Source organism: Rattus norvegicus, chromosome 17 (genome assembly GCF_021556685.1).
Source record: "Rattus norvegicus strain SHRSP/BbbUtx chromosome 17, alternate assembly SHRSP_T2T, whole genome shotgun sequence".
In the NCBI taxonomy this organism is placed as follows: domain Eukaryota; kingdom Metazoa; phylum Chordata; class Mammalia; order Rodentia; family Muridae; genus Rattus; species Rattus norvegicus.
In genome coordinates this window covers 26,956,253-26,970,630 of record NC_141550.1, presented here as the reverse complement: position 1 = coordinate 26,970,630, position 14,378 = coordinate 26,956,253, and the positions used below count along the sequence as shown (strand labels likewise).

Here is a 14,378-nt window from a genome sequence, read left to right as displayed (position 1 = left end):
TAGAGAGTGCCCCGTGCTGTCCTCTGAACCCATAATAAGCATCAGGTGACAGATGACCTCTAGATCGGTCACCTTCACAGTAGCCTCCGCCCCCCAGACCGGACCACACCGCCTTCTTCGCCCTGGTCTGTCTCTAGAAGAGGTGGGCGTGGAGGACGGAGGAGTTGGGGTCCAGTGGAGAGCAACTTGTGCGAGCTGGGCCGCGGTTACCCGAAGCATTGCAGCGGACTGCAAAGATGCTGGCTGCTGGGGACCGCCGCGCGCGGTCCTCTCTCTTGTTATTCACCCCGTACAGTTTCACAGACTTTGCCGCCATCCTTTCCCTCTAGGAGCCCAGCAGCTGTCGCCAGGCGGGCGGATGAGAGGAGAGTACCGCGCGGTCTCCTCAAGGCCTCGGTGAGCCTAGGTGCTCCCTGTAACGTTAACTAAGAAGTTCTGTCATCTTCCTTGTCCCTTTCCCTAGTCGCCCGCACCCCTGGACCCTGGCAACGCGCAACCTCCGCCAGGGCCTGGTGACGCGGGGGAGGGGCGCAGGGCGCAGGCAAAGTTGCTGAGTTGCGGTGCAGGCTCAGAAGTTGCAGCTGCGAAGGCTGCTTCCCTCCCCCTTCCTGGACTCCGCGGCTTGGATCGCACACCCAGTGGTCGTCACCCGCTACCTGCCCTCGCCGGCACCAGGCTGCATCCCCTCCCCGCGCCCACGGGAAGCCCAGGTTTCCAGAGCTGTCCGGCTGGGGGCGGGCGGTGGGCGCACCCCATCTCTGCGTTCCGCCTGGGGGGGGGAGTGGGGGTGGGGTCCCCTCCACCCGCGGATCCCTGAGCAAAGGAGGGAAGCGGGTGTGCAAAAGGGAGTCAATGGGCGTTCCCTCACCCTCTCGTTAAGGGGTTTTACCGGGGAGGGGGGGTAAAGGAGGGGGATGGGGAGACGGGAGGAGAGGCTCGGCCTGGGACTAAAGTTGCCAACAGGTGCTCATGAGCTCATGTGACCCGGAGGAAGCACACACAGGGGTAGAGGGAGAAGGGGAGGGGAGCGGGCTTTCTCAGGGTCCCCCGCAGTGACAGACACCCAGTGCACCCTCCAGCTTGGTTCAGAGGGTGCTCGCGGGTGACCCCTCCGAGCGCGGGCGCCCTCGCGGCCTGCCCCGGAGTAGGAGAAAGAGGAGGGGGAGGGAAGGGATGCGAAAGTGGGTCAGGAATGTGACTGGATGCACACCCCTCCCGTGGCCGCCCGAGGCAGTCAGCTTCCAGCCTTGGAAAGCGAGTCATTTGCTGTGGCTCCCCAGCATTATAGGTGGACGGTTACCAGGGGATCCTGAGGGATGTGTTTCTCCGTGACCCATTAGGAAGAAAAACTTAGTTGCCTCAGTAACCGGGTTTGGCTTGGATGAAATGATGCAGTGAACGTTAGGTGAGCCTGGCCTTAGAGAAGACTACGGTTGCGCTTAGGAGACCAAACTGGAAAGCTGAGGAGGAGGTGGGGCTCTACTGGGTTTTGTGTTTGCTTTTTTACTGCCTCAGAGGACATCAGTTTACTACAGTTCTTAGCTGTAGCAAAGCAGAGCAAAGGTTTGAAGTTGATACCCTCGAGTTGGAAGGAACTGGGGACAGTCACAATTTTGCTTTTGGGGAAGGCCTAAGGGAAAAAACATTAAAAGCCTTTTAATAAAGGGGGAAGAAGGGGGGGGCGGTGTCCAGTCCTCTCAAAGCAGAAGAGGCTGTTGAGTTCCCTCCTGTGCCCTGGAGCAGCTCACACCCCAAGCACGTGAGAAGGAAGGAGGAACTGAGGTTTGAAAAGTGATGGCTTTGGGGTTGACGGCAGAGGAGACAAGAAAAAGGAAAGAGGGAAAGGAAGAAGAAAAGCAAGCTGGAGCTGCAGAAGGGAGGCTTAATGTTACTTGAATTTGTAACTCAGACTTGTCTTGAACACTTCCCGGTTTCTGTCCTGTTTCTTTCCATCTGGTTTGGCACAGTGGAATCGTAGGTGTTGGGACAGGACTGAGGAACCCATGAGCTGAGAAATCTGTAATAGCTGGGTGTTTGCTTCTCCAGTGCCACCCTCAGAGTTAGGTAACCAGGGGCTTAGGAATTAACGTCAAGTTCCATTTATGCCAAAGAAACCCACATGGGTCAGGATAGATCTTGCTTTGGAAGAGTATAATACTCCAAGGAGACAAAACCTGGGAAGTTGAGCTGGATGTGATGACACATGCCTGGGAGGTGAAGGAAAATCAGGAGTTCAAGGTCATCCTGGGCTAAGCAGTCACTTTGAGGCCACCCCGTCTCAAGAGCAAAAACAAACCAATTGGGAAAAAAATTGTTATAAATTGAATCATACTCTAACTATGTCAAAGGAGGTTGTTTTTGTTGTTGTTGTGAAAACTTTTGTAGAGATTTTATTTTAAACATGTTTAATTTTTACTGGCTTGGGGAGCGGGTAAAGAAAGGAGTTGAAGTAAAACTTTGAATGCTGATCAGGCTAGCTTGCAGCCATCCTGTTGTTTCTGCCTTCTAAGTTCTGAAATCACAAGTATACCACCGGGACGCCCAGCTCTATTATCATTTCAACTATTAATAATTATTTAATAATTAATAATTAAATTATTGATTTGATGCTGGAGATTAAATCCAGGGTCTTGCAGATCTTAGCACATTCTTAGCCATACTGCCAGCCCAAATTATTATTATGTGTCTAGATGACTTTGGCTGTATTATCTCCTCAGTAGAGCGGCAATCAAGGTACTTATTGGAATAGCTGGCCACTTTCAAGTAAAAGGATCTTCTAAATTTAATTTTATGCATTCGAGTGTGTTTGTCTACATGTATGTGTGTGTGCACGTGTTCCTGAGACCTGAAGGAATCGGAAGAGGGTGTCAGATGCCCTGGAACTGCAATAGTAGATGGATGTGAGCCAACGTGTGGGTGCACATGAATTGAACTTGGGTCCTCTGAAAAATGTGGCAAGTGCTCTTAACCACTGAGCCATCTCTCCAGCCTCAGGACTGGGCTTTGACATCTTCATTTAAACATGTGCACCGCATCGCTTTCACTTGGGCATGTTTGCCTAAGCTATAGAAGGGCTTTGCTTAGAATTACATATGATAGACCTTCTTATAGTCTGTAGGAAATGACAGTTATTATTTTTTAAGTTTCTGGAAACTTGAAAAAAGCATATAGAATGATTTCCACACAAGAGATAGTTTGCCTTTGAAAACTTGGTTAACAGCAGAATACTTTCCATAAAAACCAATAGAAACTTTAAGTAAAAGAAAGAGTTAGCAACGAGACACAAAATATATTTTATGTGGGTATGTGTGCCGTGATATATTTGGGGCACCCTCCTTCTCCCATGGGGGTTCTAGGGATCCCCCTACAACTCAGGTTATTAGCCTTAGTGGCAGGCACTTTCCCTCACTGAGTCATCTCAGTGGCCCTGACAGGTCTCACACCTGTACTTAGGGGATTCTTGCTAAAGAAACCATTTATGCAGTCAGGTGTGGTGGCAGTTTGATCCCAGCACTTGGGAGGCAGAGGCGGGTGGATCTCTTGAGTTTGAGACTGGACTGGTGTACAGAGTGGGTTCCAAGAAAATAAGAAAGAAAGAAAGAAAGAAAGAAAGAAAGAAAGAAAGAAAGAAAGAAAGAAGAAAGAAAGGAAGGAAGGAAGGAAGAAGAGAGGAGAGAGGAGGGAGAAAAAGAAAGAAGGAGAAGGAGACAAAGAAGAGAGAAGAGATGATGGTGATGGTGGTGGTGGTGGAGGTGGTGATGGTGGTGGTGGTGAGTGCAAAGTTTGGCTATGGCTCAATGACAGAGTGTTCTATTAGCATGGGTGAGGCCCTGGGCTTGTCCTCCAATAGTGGAAAAGTTTGGATTTTTTTTTGTTTTGTTTTGTTTTGTTTTTTTTAAAGTTGTCACCAGGCCTCATGGCAGATGTCTCTAATCCCAACTCTCAGGAGACAGAGGCAGGCAGATCTCTGAGTTTGAGACTGGCTTGATCTATACAGCAAGTTCCCAGCCTGCCAGAACCACACAGTATACACCGTGAGACAGTAATCCTTTTGAAGGGAGGGGAGGGCAGATAGAAGTTTCCTATTCATTATATTTGATTTTCATGTATGTTACCGTGGATAATGTGCTAGGAGCAATCTACTCATGATACCTGTCTTCTCTGTATATTTATGTATATGTATATATGTGTACATGTGTGTGCATGTATACATACCAATTATATATGTGTATATTTACACACACACACACACACACACACACACACACACACACACATTGTTGCTGTGGTTTGCTTTCAAGACAGAGTTTCTCTGTGTAGTCCTGGAACTCTGTCAACCAGGCTGGCCTCCAACTTACAGAGATCTGTCTGCCTCTGCCTCCCGAGTGCTGGGATTTAAGGCGCGTGCCATCACAAAGTACTTTTTAAATGATCGAATTTTTAACACCTGAGCTGCCTGCACTATCTACATAACTGTGCTAAGCACTGTGGGAGTTACAGACAAATGAATGTTAGGTTACTAAAAGAGTCAATCCAATCAGGTCTCACTGGGAACGACAGCTAGGTAACAGATGTGAGGAGTTTAGTTGCCGGAGAGGTAAATATAAAGGCATCAGCAAACGGACCACGCATAAGAAGAAGCGATGAATTCATATTCAGAAGTCAGCAGTTGACAGAGAGGTAAAGTGAGAGGTTTAAATATGGTTTTTTTTTCAACCTTTATTTCTCTAAAACATTGACGGTGAACTTGTATATTATTTCTTTATTTAAAAAAAAGATTTGCTGTTTTTAGGGTAGTATTACCACCAGCCAGTGAATGGCTACTGGTGAGGATGCCAGACAAAAACTATCACTAGAAATTCCAGAAGGGATAGAGAACACAGCAAGCTAGGTCGGGTGGGGTGGGGTGTTGGGAAGTACCATGCACCAAGCTCACCTCCTCAGAGGTGGCTGCAGAAGTTTCACGGAAGGGGACAGAGAAAGCCCACACCCTTGCTCAGGCTTGGTTGCTCTAGGGTGCTAGGAATGTTCTTGTGTGGTGGCTGACAGGTGGCAGCCATCAGGAAGTAGTTCGGAGGATGGTCTTATGACTGGGCTTTAAAGGACAGACATGGTTTTTATAACTAGAAAGGAGAAGGCATTCCTGGTGCTCTAAGCCTGTGAGCCAAGAGCCCAGGAATCTGAATTGAGCAGCTTTGCTGGAAGAGATGGATTGGGTATGAAATTTGTCATTTCAGTGAAAAGATTAGGGCCAGACCAACTAGGGACAAGGAATGGCTGGTACTGTGACTTTGTCTGCAGATAATGGGGGATTACAAGAGGGTTTTAAGCAGAGAAAATATAGGCATACCTCATTTTGTGCTTGGTAGATACTGTTGTTATTGAGGGTTTATCCAACTCTGAGTCAAACAAGCCCATTTTTCCAATAGCTCAGATGACTATTTTTTCCTTTTGACATAATGTTGCAAACTTAATAGACTCCAGGACGGCTAAACGTAACTGAATGTGCAGAGGGAAACACAAAGAATTCTGTGGGACTCATTTTTTTCTATTCTATTCACTTTACTGCAGTGATCTGGAGTGGACCCTGATAGGGGGTAGGAGATCAAAGTTAGATTTGGAGGAGATCAGCCTTAGGTTGCAGTAGGAGTTTAAGGACCATGAGTGACAATTGCAGAGACTCAAGGGAACAACGGAAATAACTTTTGTCAAAGAAACAGGATCAGGGACGTAACTCCCTGGTGTGTTTGCTTAGAATATGCAAGACTCTCACACACTTAAAATATTTTTATAAAGATAAGGTAGGGGCAGGAGAAATGGCTAATAAATGGTTAAGAGTGCTCCCTGATCTCTCAGAGGACCTGGGTAGGGTTCCCAGCATCCATGCTGGGTAGCATAGAACTGTGTGTAATTTCAGCCCCAGGGGACCCAACACCCTCTTCTGGCCTCCACAGGCAAACCACACACACACACACCTGTGTGCGCACCCAAACATATATAGACATAAATAATGTCAGAACAAAATAACAGTCTTTTATAGAAGGCTATGGCCAGGACTCAGAAGTCACAGCCCCTGATGACGCACCTCTAGATGCTTTGAATAGTAGGAAGATCCACAGGAAGCCTGGGTTCGAAACAAACTGAAAAGTTCTTTTGAGAAAATTGTGTTCGAGGTCATGTTAGAACCTGGGTGTAAGTGGTTTAGGGGAATAGGTGACTCATGGACCCGTGTATCACTCACTGGAAGTAATGGCAGGGCCCCAGGTGTGACCGAGCACCTGAGTTAGAACCAGTTGGCAAAAGACCAGTGTTAGGGAGCGCTCTCAGTACAATCGGGAAAATCTCCCTCCTCATAGACCACAAATTAGTCATTTCTGGGGCTTTTTGCAGAGCCTAAATGATGGTTCAGCACTGTTCTAACCAAAGTGCTTTAACTCAGTGGCTTCCAACCTGCCTCATAGATTAAGGAGCCCCACCCCTCAGCATCAATCATTCTGGGGTCAGAAGTCCATATTTTTCAATAAACTCTTTAGGACATCCTGGTGTGGATCCTTTGGGATAACTCTCAGTCTTCGCCAGTTTATGGTCTAGCTAGAGACATCCCCAAGCTGCTCGTGACTCTCCTAAGGAGACCAAGAAAGTTCTATCTTTCCATGCATTCTTGTCAAACCTGTCCTCTGTTCAGGGGTTGGATGGACAGTCCTTGACAGACAGTCCTCAGAGTTGTTTTTATCCCAGTGACCTGCTGCCTTCCAAATTTAGCAGTGGTCTGGAAGAGAGGATGGGATGTGTGCCTCAAGCCCTCTGCCCGGCTGAGTTGGAAGGAGGTGGCGTTTCTGAGCCCTGTGCGGTGGGGAGTGACTCAAACTGTGGACATGGAAGCCGGTGGGGATGATGCAATAACCCAGCTTGGGCAAACCACTTCCTGTACCTTTGGATTCACAGACCTAGGGTGTGGCGATTGGCAGTATCCTCAGGAGTAGACTGTTTGGCTGAGGTCTCAAGGCAGCTCTGTCTGTCTAAGGTGAGGTGAGGCGAGCCACCGGCTGTAAGCCCACAAGGTCTACCAGCGTAATGACAGATGCATCGTCCGGAGTTTGGACTAAAATGCTAAAAGGCAATGGCCATGGGTGTGAGAAATGCCCACCTACATATGAGGCTGTTTATTTCTTATTGTCACAAAAGAAAGGTGTGTTCTGCTGAATGCCAGACATCTTGTCACAGCTAACTTTCAATCGGGCCAGTTTTCAGTATCCAACTGCAAACTGATCATTGGCACTTCTTTTGTTTATAAAGAGAACAGCTCGAATGTCTGACAAGTCTGGTGAGTGAGCAAACAAAAGCTGTTTAAGATGGACAGTGAAGGTTGTAAGTGGCAGAATCGTCACCCCCACACTCCACCCTGCCCTGTGTATGTAGGGCTTTGCTGTGTGCACATGAGTGCCAATGGCTATGGAGGCTAGAGGTATCTGGTCCTCTGGAGCTAGAGTTACAGGTGGTTATGAGCAGAAAGGAACGCTGGTCCTCTGGGAGACCAGTAAGCACTCTTAACCACTAATCGATCTCTCTGGCCCAATAGCCCATGTTTAAATGCTAGATTTTTTCATAATTACTTACTTTTTCCCCATAGCCACAATTCATAATGCCCACAAAACAGATCTGAAGGCCCATCATTCCAACCGGTCAGCTGCAGATCCAGAGGTTTTCGGTTTGTTTTTCTCCACAGGAGAAAAGCCCTCCCACAGCTATGGCAGCTAGGGACACTTGTGATTTATTTATTTCCACCTAAATGTATGGATTTATGAAACTCGAGGAATAAGCCTATTTTACTCAAAACCGCCTTTTATCAGCCTTAAAAAGATGCGTTAAAACCAGTTTGGCAACTTTTAAAATCTAGCACGTTAGAAGGCTCGGAGAAGAGAATTTTTAAGCAATACCAGTGCTGGAGCTAAAGCCTAACACTTCAAATTATATCCACGGTGTTCACGTCTCTAAATTCGGAGGACTCGTCTTCTCAAAGCCAGGATTTCCTAATGAGGTTGGATTAGCAATAGATTTCTTTTTTTAATGATGGGGTCCAAATCAGGCATAGGTAACAGATGGTGTCACCAAGAGCTTGAGAGATGTCTGGTGGAGAGGAATACCAGTTTACTGACATTCTTACAATTCTAGTCCCCCTCTACCCAAGTATGACTTAATAGAACAGATGTAGCATCCCCTTCTAAATCCTTTATGCCATCACAGTGTAGAAACATAGGGCTACAGATGAGATTCATTCCTCCCACACCATCACTCAACCTGAAACAGAGTCTCAGTTATACAGTTACCTTAAATAGCGGATCCTCCTACCCCCACCTCCTGAGTGCAAGGATCAGAGAGGTGAACCACAATATTGGAGATCTGCAGTGCGGGGCATTGAACCCAGGGCTTCCCCCATGACAGACAGGCACTCTACCAGCTGAGCTATATGTAAGGACATAGGCATAAGCAGCTTCTTAAAGGACTAATTTGGGAGTTCCCATATGTGTACACATACATATGTGTACATGTGTACGTGTATGTTACATATACATTTAGCAGTGCTCGGTGTGCCCCTGAGGATCTCACAGGAACCAGGCAATCCCACTGTGCACCTGATGGTGTATGTTGACTTTTTCCGTACTGCCTTTATAGAATGTTTGTCTTTCTCAGTGCGTGACAGTTGTGGGTTTCAACCGGACCGAGAGAGCAAAGGGACGATCAGTTGCTATTGTCACATTGCACACCTCTAACCTGGGAGAGCTGAGACGGGCTTGGGGGCGGAGTGTTAGCTTAAGGTTAGTTTTCCTTTTAAATCCGACGGATGGTTGGTTGGTTTCTGAACGGAAGAAGTCCTCCAGCTTTTAAACCCCCAAGCTGAAGCGCTTTCCACACAAGCCTGTTTGCACAGCGAACCTGTGTGACTGAAAAAAAAAAAACCTTAGGAAAGGTGGATGGGGAGCCTGTGCTACTTACTACACACGGGGTCCCAGAGCTGTACCCCTTCGCTTTGCCAGGCCCGTGTTCAGCGGGACTGCCTCGGACTCTTGAAATGTCAGCTTAGCCCTCAGACTCTGTATGTCTTCCTTCTGATTACCTTGGTCCTCAGCCAGCCTCATATTTGACACTCTGGGAATGGGCAGTGTTGGTGCCACTTGGTCTTGAGCTGTTAATCATTTTATTATTTCCTGTCATTTTGCCCTGTGATTGATGCTCTTGAGCCTGGGGCCAGGGGGGGGGGTGATGAAAATGACTAAAAATGGCTTTGGGAAGGAGTAAGTTAAATTGGGCCTTGGGCCTTACTTGAGAACCACAAAAGCACATGGTATGTTTTAGAAAGCTGCCTGGGCCCTAGCATGGAGGGAGCGAATGCGCTCCTGAATCCCTTGCAGAAGTGAAGAGGGCTTTTTTCTGGTGCTTTATCAATCGTGGTTGCATAACTCGGATCTCCAGTTCTGTGCTGCAAGGGACATGACCACCTCCTTGGGGTCTCTACCTGGTTCTGTAGAATGTTTACTAAAAAGGGTCTTCTTCTCCTTCAGTTAAAAATGAAACTCACTTTCAGAAGTAGGCCTAAATATCTTCCCGACAGCCTCACTACTGCACAGTCCACGCACGAAGGCTAGGTTTTGCTCGGAAGCTGCCCACCCTCCCATAGCACGCAGGAAGACCCACTGGGATGTGGGAAGAAAACGGAACATCAACTTGTGGATTTTACCTTTCCTTCGTAGTGTTGGGTTTTCAAGATAAACCATTTTATTGTGCTCAGTTCTTCGTGGCACAAAACTTGCTGCTGTAACTAATCAAAGTGCCTAAGGCACAGGCATCTGTTGCATCCAGAGTGTTTGTAATTAGTTCTCTCTTCTACTAGCAACAGCTTTTAAAATCACCCCAACACAAGTCCTGCGTCTATTAAATATTAACTCCCTATTGTGTCTTGCCCAAGACACTCATAACCTCTAGTGGACCTTCTATTCCCAGTGCACATTCTGGGTATTTCCTATCAGTGGAATCATAGTTGTGTTTATCCTTTTGAGTCTTGCTGTTTTTATCTAGCATATGTTTTTTTCAAAATTCATCTCTGCCGCAGCACGGCTCAGCGCTCCATTCTTTTTACAGCTGAATAATATCCCATTCCGTGTGCAGCACACTTTGCTTAGTCTTCACACTTCCAGAGGTCTCCGATTTCACTGTGCAAACAGGCACACGTGCTGCTTGTAGCCCTCAGCTGACTTGAATGATGCTGCTAGGACCTGCTTAAAGGCATCAGTGGAATTGCTGGGTTAACTCCTCCACTCTTGGGAGAGCTACCAAGCTCTTCTGCACCGTGGTCACACCGCCTTACATTCTGTCCAGCAATGTACAGGCACAGATTTCTTCCTATCTTTGCTAGTCTTTGTTATTTCCTAGTTTTCCTAATTCTCGATCTCTAGGCTGTGCGCGGTGCCACACACCTTTAATCCAAGCACTCAAGAGGCAGAAGGAGGCAGATAGACCTCTGTGAGTTCAAGGGATGCCCGTTAGTAAGTGCCAGGCTGGACAGGGTCATATGGAAGACCCTGCCTGTCTCAAGCAACACACTCTCACTATCTTATTGAAATGAAAGTGGTACCTCATGGAGATTTTGACTTCTCTGATGACATTGAGTATGTTTCTGGGTTTGGTTTGGTTTGGCTTGATTTGGTTTCTCCCAATACTAGAGATTGAGCCCAGGGCCTTGTGAATGCTAACCATAGATTCCATCAACTGAGCTATGTACTCATCCCATCTTTTTGTACTCTTATTTCTTTGACAATGACGATGACGGTGATGGTGATGATGGTGATGATGATGACGATGATGATGATGACGACGACGAGTACACATCTGTGTCCGTGTGTGTAGACATGCAGCAGGTGTGAGTGTGCAAACCACCTCACCAACCTTATTTCTTATTGGTAGAACTTCTCTCAAAGCATGTCTCCTAAGTCCCGTGTGTTGCCCAATTTTACATATTTTACAACATGCCTTAGCACATATAAATAGAAAGATGGGATACTTGGCTATATGCAAATGTTTTTATTAAAGATAGGGGAATGGCCACTAATGATCCATTAAATAAAGCCTGACATTAGCAGGAGACTGTTTGTTTGAGATTCCATTTGTTTGGGTCTCATCTGGCCCAGATTGGTCTCAAATTCATTATGCAGCCGAGGCTGCCTTTGAGTTCCTGATCCTTCTGCCTCCACCACCATAGTGCCAGAATTACTGCCACACCTGAAAGAAGAAAACATTGATGAAAATCCTTAAACCTTAGGGGGATTTTATTTGGTCAAATATTATATCTGGACTGGAGCCTTCATATGAAATTAATCTCTGGCTCCCACAGCTACCTTTTATGCTGTCTCCTTTTGGTTCTTTAATTACGTCCTAGATGGAGAAGAATCCAGCACTCAGAAGACTGAGACTGGAGGATTGCCTTTAAGAGGCTGACCTAGGCTACATAGCAGGAACCTGACCATCCGTCCAGGGCCACATAGCAAGACTCTGCCTCAGAGAAAGAGAGAGCAAGGGCTGTGAGACAGAGTGGGAGAGGGGAATTTACTTAAATGGGTTTCGAGTTAAAGTTGTCTTGAGCTTGGTGCAACTGCGTGGTGAATCAGGGCATTTCAGGGTGCTTATGAACCTTATTAAGACATGCATTTGGGGACTGGGGAGATGGTCACTGGATAGAATGCTTGCTGCACAAGCTTTATATCCCCAGAATCTACATTTAAAAAAAAAAAGTCTGGACATGGCAACCTGTAACCCCTCCCCTCCCCCCTCTTTTCCCCTTCCCCCCAAACTTGAATTAGGAAGTACACACAGGCAGATGCTGAGGGCTAGCTGGCCTGCAAGACCTGAAACAGGGAGCCCGATATTCAGGAAGAGACCCTGTCTCAAAAAATAAGACGGAGAGTGACAGTTAAGACACCCCATGTTGTCTTTCCACACACATGCAAACAGGCATTATACAACGCACGTCACATCATACATGATGACCAGAGCTCACGACTCTAGAGCAGCAGATCCAGTCCCACAATTACCGTTTCCAGTTAGTATGGTGAAAACTGTAAGAGGTTCTCTTGGGAAGGAAGGTGGTCCAGTCAAGGATGCAGGCACAGCATTTTCGGTGTGGGATTGAACCATCAAGCACTTGACTTTCTCACTGCTGTTCTGTCTTATGAGAGTAAACCTGGTGTCTTTGCCCTAAGACGCCAGCCTCTATCAAGGTGTGACATTACCTTCCTGGTACTCCTGGTGTGTTTCTTGGAAAGCGACTACAGGAGTAGAGGTTTTCCAAATGAAACATTTGTTTCAGTAAACAGGTATTTTACCCAGCCACTCAAGAGCAGAGTTTTAAAACCAGTGTTTGGCCAGCAAACATTTTGTCTCAATCTTTGCAGCTTAACAAGTGGGGAAGATTTAAGTGGCTCCTAGAAAAACCGATGCTGGGGCTGTCCGAAGGAACCTCTGGTTCAGGAGTCATCTATTTGCTCTCTGAGAGTGACTTTAATCACACATCCGGGGAACCAACTAGTGCGTTCTGGATAGCTCTGTGCTTGCTTGCAATCAAAATGGAGAGTCTCGAGTGTGTGCATGCCTTTAATACCAGCATTCAAGAAGAAGCAGGGAGAAGCTAGCCTGGTGTGCATAGCTACATTTGTAATGAAATTCTGCTTCCCTAATTCCTGAACACCCCTCCAAAAAAAGTCTTAGGTTTTAGGTTTGGGAAGGGCTTCTAATTTTTATGTCAGAAGATGAGTAGAAAGGAATTATTAAATTGGAAATTGCCTTTGGGCTAGGGCTTTGGGCTCAGTGATAAAGTAGTTTGCCTGGCATGTAAGAGAGTCTAGCACTGAAAAGGCGAAAAATACTGCTATATTTAAATTAGATAATCCATGACTTAGACGTATTTACCTGTGGTGGTTTGAATGTGTATAGACTCATGTGTTTGAATGCTTGGCCCCTAAGAAATGACACTGTTAGGAGGTGTGGCCTTGCTAGAGGAAGTATGTCACTGTGGAGGAGGGCTTAGAGGTCTCATGTATGGTCAAGTTACACCCAGTGTTGAGAGTCTTCTCCTTGCTGCCACAGATCAATATGGAGAACTCTCAACTCCTTTTCCAGCACCATGTCTGCCTGGGTGCTGCCATGCTTCCCGCCATGATGACAATGGGCTAAAACCTCTGAAACTGTAAGCCAGCCCCAATTAAACACTTTCCTTATAAAAGTTGCCTTGGTCACAGTATCTCTTCAAAGCAATAAAACCCTAAGACAGAACTTTAAGTGACTTTACAACTCTTCAACTTCATATAAATCAGAACCTGACACAACCACAAATTCTGCATTCAGGGACTCACCCAATTATGAGTCAAAATATACTGGGAAAATAAAAAACTACAACTGCTTATTTATTAAGCCTACACAGCCTTTCCCCCTTTATCATTATGGCCTAAAACACACAAAAATATCCCATCTATTGACATGACATTTGAATTACAGTAGGTGCTGCGAACCATCTAGAATTGACTACTAGTATTTGGAAGTACATACTTAAGTTGTATGCAGAAAACCCTAACTCTAACCCTAACCCTAACTAAACCTAACCCTAACTCTAACCCTAACTAACCCTAACCCTAACCCTTTGAACAAATGATGATTTGGGTTTTTTTTAAACTTTTTTTTCCCAGAGCTGGGGACCGAACCCAGGGCCTTGCGCTTGCTAGGCAAGCGCTCTACCACTGAGCTAAATCCCCAACTCCTTAAAACTTTTATTTAAAGTGTTTATTACACTCATTTATTTGTTTTGTATTTATTGTATGCATACGGAAGTGGGTGATCCAGTATGGAGGTCAGAGGTCAAGAGTTTGTTCTCCTTTCACTCCGGTCAAGTTTGATGGCAAGCTCTTGAACTTGCTGAGCTGTCTTGTCAGTGATCTTCTTTCGTTTTGTTTTGTTTCCTTTTCTTTGATGTTTTTGATTTTTGAGTTATGGTTTCTCTTCTGTGTAGACCTGGTTGTCCTGGAACTCACTCTGTAGACCAGGCTGGCCTCAAACCCAGAGATCTGCCTGCTTCTGCCTCCAGAGTGCTGGGATCAAAGGCATACAATACCACAGCCTGGCTATTATCCCTATTTTAAATAATCTCATGAGTCTTGGATTGGCTTCCAACTCTGTTACAGAAGCTAAACTTAAACTTCAGATCCTCCTGCCTCTACCTTTCTCTACTTCTGCCAACATGCCTGGTTGGTAGTGGGTTCCTGGAAGGTCCCAGAGGAGAATTGTGTCACTTTTTTTTTTTTTTTTTTTTTGTGATGGGGAGGGGAAGGCATCACTAT

The 14,378-nt window shown here is 46.2% G+C and overlaps 1 protein-coding gene across 1 annotated transcript in view; it reads left to right on the top strand.

Annotated features, from left to right (window-relative positions):
- The first annotated feature begins 570 nt into the window (after positions 1–570).
- Rreb1 (ras responsive element binding protein 1) overlaps positions 571–14,378 on the top strand; it is a 178,366-nt gene continuing 164,558 nt past the window's right edge. Inside the window, exon 1 of the mRNA XM_087590542.1 lies at positions 571–710. The gene's annotated coding sequence lies outside the window, so the exon portion shown is untranslated. The remainder of the gene's footprint in view (positions 711–14,378) is intronic.